This window comes from Podarcis melisellensis, assembly GCF_964234715.1.
Source record: "Podarcis melisellensis genome assembly, chromosome: 9".
NCBI lineage: Eukaryota > Metazoa > Chordata > Lepidosauria > Squamata > Lacertidae > Podarcis > Podarcis melisellensis.
Genome location: NC_138541.1, coordinates 60,366,037 through 60,372,736, shown reverse-complemented (window position 1 = coordinate 60,372,736; position 6,700 = coordinate 60,366,037). Strand labels below are relative to the sequence as shown.

Below are 6,700 nucleotides of genomic sequence, written 5' to 3'. Positions count from 1 at the left end.
AAGGTGCAGCAGGACTCACTCCTTGCCAGAGGCATGGTGTGGGGTCACAGGGGTGGTTGCCCCAGGTGCAAAATTGTTAGGGGGCACAAAATTTCAACACCCGGTGCTGCCTCAACACAGCTGTGTGCTTCCCTGACTGGGCTCCACTGAAAACAGCTTCTCCATGCAAACCAGGAAGTGACCTATCCAGACAATGGAACAACTCTTCTTTTCTTATCTCTGCAGCTGCAATCTCCTGGGTGACACGGGTGCAGTTGGGCAGTTGAATGTGCATGCATACTCTGTCGGTTTCCCTCTCGCCCACCCACCTCCTCTGCGCAGCCCTGTGCCCTGGCAACCCACGTTACGCCACTGCTCCCTGCACCCTTCCACTATGTCGTTTTCTAAAAAGCGGGAGAGCATCTGGCTCCCAGCTGTAATGTGAGGAACATTATAAGGCAAACAGTTTGGGGATTAAAATAGGTCTGGGAGGAGCAGAGGGGCTATTCCCCAAAAGGGCTACCTTTATTGCCAGTGTGGTGTAGTGGTTAAGAGCGGTGGACTCGTAATCTGGGGAACCGGGTTCGTGTCTCCGCTCCTCCACATGCAGCTGCTGGGTGACCCTGGGCCAGTCACACTTCTCTGAAGTCTCACAGCCCCACTCACCTCGTTGTGGGGGAGGAAGGGAAAGGAGAATGTTAGCCGCTTTGAGACTCCTTCGGGTAGTGATAAAGCGGGATAGCAGATCCAAACTCTTCTTCTTCTTCTTCTCCCTGTTCACTTCCCCTTTGTTTCAGAACTATTTCGGCCCACATCACACACATATTCTTCCTTCCAAAATGATAACCTATCCAGAATCATGTTGGGAATGGTAAAGATGTGACAAAGCGGAAGGGCTGTAGCCCAGTTGTTAAGGCATCTGGTTTGCATGCAAAAGGTCACAGGTTCAAATCCTGGCATCCCCGGGTAAGGCAGGGAGACACCCTCTCTGAAACCCTAGAAAGCCCCTTCCAGTCACTGCAGGCAATACTGAATCTACATAATCCTGCTTCCTAGGTTCCTAATGCCTAACAGCCAACCAAATTTGGCATATTGCACACACACCCCTCCCCAAAGGCACACTTGCAATTGTATTCCTCATTTAACAAGGTACCCACAAAATCTCTCTAATATATGAAGGAATAATAACATGAATTTCAGTGTTCCTTAGCAAGTCCGTGCGATAGTAGCTGTTTAAGCAATTAATCTGACAGGGCAATTCTATGCATGTTTACTGAGATGCCCCACTGTGTACAATGAGGTTACTTCCAGGAAAGAATACACAGAATTATAGCCCTAGATCCTTTGTTCCTTTCTCATTGCTTTCTCCTGAATCTTACTGTTTTCTTTATTGCTTTCTTGTTTTTTACTTCCTAAACTAATGTTTCTGAACAGGAAAAAAAAGACTCCCAAGCATTTCTGATGGAGGATCACACGACCAGCGCTTTAAAAAGAAACAACATGTACTCGTCTAACACTGGCAGCTGACTCCAGCAGATAAGATACGCAGGGCTCACCCCCCCCCCCGTCTTCAAAGGACACACCCTGTTGAGGCCATCCTAAGATGGATAGCCCCGCCCTAACCATCTGCAGGGCTCGAGCCTGTGTTTTGCAACACACGGCAGTCTCCAGGGAGACTGAGATCATCGCAAAGCAAACGAAAACGAATGTTGTGCTGGTTTTGTTAGCTAGTTTTCGGTTGACCCAGCAAAGCACCTTCCACAGTCAGAGAGTTGGTTATGAAGATTGCAGTTCCCAAGTTTTTAACCCTCCTTGTAATCACTGCCATCCATTACAAAGGCAGTCTGGGAATGTACCCCGCTTCCAATTAACTCGGATTGATCTCAAATGGATCAGGCTTGCACTCCAAATCTAAATGTGGTCCACTAGGTCTGAAGTCATGTCTGCAACGCAATTTACAACTTAGTGCATTGTTTGCTGTTGTGGTGGTTATTCAAAGCCGATAACATTTTCAGGAAAAGTGCAGGTAGAAATACAAAATGAAAAAGAATCAGAACAGGGTCCCCCTCAAAAAAGAGAAACCCCCATGTTTGATTGATGGCCAAATAACATCAAAAGTTTGTGATACAATCATTGTATTTATTATAGGTAATTTTCTCCTTATTGGCCAGGTCTCCATTCTACCGTTGCATAGAAGAGAATTCAAAGTTCCAGCATCTAATTGATTTACATCTATAAGTAGGAGGAGGTCCTCAAAATTCATTTTTTATAATTCTCCAAATATAGTAATTATTCGTCTTCTGCTAAATAATGCAGCTACAGAGATGGATTGGGTACATTCCAGGCTGTACTGCCAATTCAGACAGGACAAGATTAAGTTGTCAGTAGGGATGGCGGACAAATTTGATTCGGTACACAGTTAAAGCCAGCTCTAACTAATTCACACTTTCCTAAACAAAAAGTGAACCAAAACACAGCCATCCTTTGAAATTTGCACTTGTCTGAATTTTGTGATGCAGCTTTCCAACCAATGGTTACCAAAATGCCCATACAGTCGTACCTTGGTTCTCAAACGGAATCCATTCCAGAGGTCCGTTCAACTTCCAAAAACATTCAAAAACCAAGGTGTGGCTTCCAATTGGCTGCAGAAGCTTCCTGCGCTCAATCGGAAGCCATCAGACGTTCGCAAACTGGAACACTCACTTCTGGGTTTGCAGTGTTTGGGAGCCAAAACGTTTGAGTCACAAAGCATTCGAGAACCAAGGTACGACTGTATTAGGCAAAACTGTGGATAAAAATGAAAATATTAGTTAAAATAACATGTGAAATATATTATAAGGGGGAATTGCTTGCAAAAATCTGTACATTAGTCCAAACTGCATTTAAAAATGGGTTTATTAGGAGATATTTGCACTAAAATGCTGGGGTTTTTTTAAAATTTTAAATAATCACCACAAAATGTGGAGGGCTGAATTTCAGATTGGAAAAATGAGAGCCAAAATTGACATATCCTTCCATCCCTACGTAGGAGTCCTTTGAGTTCTCCTTGGGTCGTGACGAGGATCAGCTGAGGTTTCACATCTGTTTTCAAAGTGGGGGAAGAAAATCCAACGTGATAAACTATCTCCAGGCACTGGAATAAAAGTAGTTCTGTGGTCACTGAGGACAAAGTTATTATGTCTTTCGCAAATGAGCACCAGTTTGACCCCACGCCCATGCAAAACGCTATACGATTTGATATCTCCCTTGAAGGTTGTGGCAGTCAATTGAAAGGTGGCATTCGCTTTCAGAAGGCCGCCTTTGAAGTATCTCTCTCTCACACTCCTCCCGAGCAATCTGATGCAAAGAGAGCGCAATGTGCAGTGCCCTTTAAAGATGCAGACATTGCAAAGAATGCTGGTTAGCGCACTCAGACCACTACTCACATTCCATGTTTCGCCACACCTGTTTCCAGGGTGGGGATGCAAAACTCTTGTGACTGCCACATCTGAAGCACGGCCTCATCAACCATGCGCTTCACTGGTATAAATTAAATTAGATTGAAAGTGCAAGATAATATTTAACAGGCAGGACAAATCCAACTGTTGTGTGGGAGGGGAAACCTGTTTCAAGTTGATCGGCGTCTCAGGTGTTACAGAGAAGACCCTCCATTTATGTGGAAATAGATGTTCAGAGCTGATTACTTGAGGGGAAAAGGCTCCAACTGAATATTCAGCAGATTTTTGCTGTTGTGGGTTTGACAAATGTTTCCCCCCCCCCTCTCCCAGCTGTAAACTCTACTGTAGTTGGCTTTGAAGTTCTAAGCACACCTGTGCAGATCGCAAACAAAGTCAGGCTAGACCTCCCACACCCTTGCTCGAAATTCACAATGCAACATGTCAAGTAAGATATGCCCTCCAGTCCCTTGTTTCAAAGCCAAAGCCATACCTGCTAAGTTTCTGCGAAGTTTAACCCTCGGTCTGAAAGAAATGCCGGGAGACCAAAACAGAAAATCACAATGGAGGTATTAAGTACATTAAAGACGGAAAGGTGCACAGACTGATCAGAGTTGCAAAACAACAGCACAATTCATGAGAGCAGAAGTCTCTCTGGGCTCAGTGTCCTGGTTCTAATGTAGAAGGGATATTCCTAAAAGCCCCGCAAATAATTTTAGATCCTTGATCAGTAGTTATTTTTGCTCGGCCCAGTATACCTGAAGGAGCATCTCCCATCATTGAGGTCCAGCTCCAAGGGCCTTCTGGTGGTTCCCCCACTGCGAGAGATGAAGCTACAGGGAACCAGGCAGAGGGCCTTCTCAGTGGTGGTACCCGCCCTGTGGAACACCCTCCAATCAGATGTTAAGGAAATACAGTGGTACCTTGGGTTAAGTACTTAATTCATTCCGGAAGTCTGTACTTAACCTGAAACTGTCCTTAACCTGAAGCACCACTTTAGCTAATGGGACCTCCTGCTGCTGCCGTGCCGCCGGAGCACTATTTCTGTTCTCATCCTGAAGCAAAGTCCTTAACCTGAAGCACTATTTCTGGGTCAGCGGAGTCTGTAACCTGAAGCATATGTAACCTGAAGCGTATGTAACCCGAGGTACCACTGTAAACAACTATCTGACTTTTAGAAGACACCCTTCAGAAGTTTTTAATGTTTGATCTTTTGTCATATTTTTAATGTTCTGCTGGGAAACCCAGCCACATGGGTGGGGTATGAAGAAGAAGAAGAAGAAGAAGAAGAAGAAGAAGAAGAAGAAGAAGAAGAAGAAGAAGAAGAAGAAGAAGAAGAAGCAGCAGCAGCAGCAGCAAATGGCCTAATGTCAAAGGACCTCCAGGTAAACACTCGCAAAAGTGACAGAGACCAGAAAGAGACTGATTTGCAGAGCTTTTTTTTCAGCTGGATCTCACTGGAACTCAGTTCCAGCAGCTCTCAGGGGAGTGCCGTTGCCATTACAAAAGAACAAGGGAGGTGTTCATGGTGAGTCCTGGCACTGGGGACATGGCGGCAAGGCCAGGCTAGGCTCCAGATCCCCAGTGACAGGCAGAGCGCACCTGGTTCACACCCCTTCAAAATCATGCTATGCCCCTGTCCATGAGGAACTTATAGTCCAAAGCTAGACAGCAGTTTTCTCATGTTTTGTTTTTATTTAAAAAATGGCACTTTGAACGCACTGTTTATAATATTTAAAAGAAAAAAGAAAAGGCATGGACATTGTTTTAAAACGTTTTGTAAGATTTTGGCACGGAGTACAAGAAACTAAAAGTTAGTTATACTACCATTCATGCGATATAAATAAAAAGAAGGGGCGTGGGTGGATCCAAGAGCCAGTTCTGTAACTTGATCCGTCGGTATGAACACTCCACACTTGTGGACCTTATTTGTCACCATTAAATCATGTCCAGCAGCAAGATAATATCTTCAATTTTAGTAAAAGTTTGCAAATTCATGTTTGCATAACGATCTATCACTCTCGGTTCTTCATACTAAATTCTTTCACTAATTTAGGCTACGCTAGATATCTTTTTTTGGCTCTCCAGATGCTATAACATAGCTTTTATGTTTACTATTGCCAGCTCTTCCAGGAATGATCAGGGCAAGTCTTGTTGGGACTAGTTAATATTCATTGTGCCATTCAAGCTTTAGGTGAGAGGAAGGCCCTATAGACCAGGGATAGGGGATTGGGGCCCTCCAAGAGTTGTTAAACTACATCTCCCATCATCCCTGGCCATTGGCCAGAGCAGCTGGGGCTGACAGGTGTTGGACTCCAACAACATCTGGAGGACTAGATTCTCCATCCTTGTTGTAAACAGTTTGAGACAGGTTGCTAATCCCATAACCCAGAATCCCCCTGTTCTTAGGAAACACATGGTTCTGTGATCCCAAGTCACCTGCTGCTATATTGCTTCCATTCTGTTGGGCTCCTTCAGTGTGAACAACTTGTTTCTGAGGGAGGACGGCAGTCTTATAGCTTCTGGACTCATATCAGCATTGGGACCTTATTTGCCTGAGTGGAGTAAACCCCACACAGGATGTAGTTTAGGCGGATGCTTAAAGCACCAGAATTCCAGAGGTTCTGGGATCATCAGGATGTTTGTGTGGAAAGAGCCACATCAAAGAACCATTAAGAATTTGGGTGTAATCTTCGACATCTCCCTTTCCATGGAGGTGCAGATTGCAGCTATAACAAAGGCGACATTTTTTCATCTCTGCCAAGCTAAGCAGTTGGCTCCTTACCTCTCTCACCCTGACCTAGCCACTGTGATCCACGAAACGGTCACCTCCAGACTTGATTACTGTAACTCACTCTACGTGGGGCTGCCCTTGAGAGTGACCCAGAAACTCCAGCGGGTGCAGAATGCCGCGGCGAGATTCCTTACGGGGTCCTCGCCGCGGGATCACATTCACCCGGTGCTATACCAGCTGCACTGGCTCCCGGTGGAGTATAGGATCAGGTTTAAGCTGCTAGTTTTAACCTTTAAAGCCCTATACGGCCTAGGACCCTCATATCTACAGGACCGCCTCTCCTGGTATGTCCCACGGAGGACCTTCAAACAAAAAATATCTTGGAAGTCCCAGGCCACAGGGAGGTTAGGCTGGCCTCAACCAGAGCCAGGGCTTTTTCGGCTGTGGCCCTGATCTGTTGGAACGCTCTGTACAAGAGACTAGGGCCCTGCAGGACTTGACATCTTTCCGCAGGGCCTGAAAGACAGAGCTGTTCCACCAGGCCTTTGGCCAA

At 45.5% G+C, this 6,700-nt stretch overlaps 1 long non-coding RNA gene across 1 annotated transcript; it reads right to left on the bottom strand.

Annotated features, from left to right (window-relative positions):
- Window positions 1-2,856: 2,856 nt before the first annotated feature.
- Window positions 2,857-4,241, bottom strand: LOC309377445. The gene is made up of 2 exons (XR_014171579.1): window positions 3,907-4,241; window positions 2,857-3,112 (listed from the first exon to the last, which is right to left on the bottom strand). It is a non-coding gene; the product is annotated as an uncharacterized lncRNA (long non-coding RNA).
- Between the last annotated feature and the right edge of the window lie 2,459 nt (window positions 4,242-6,700).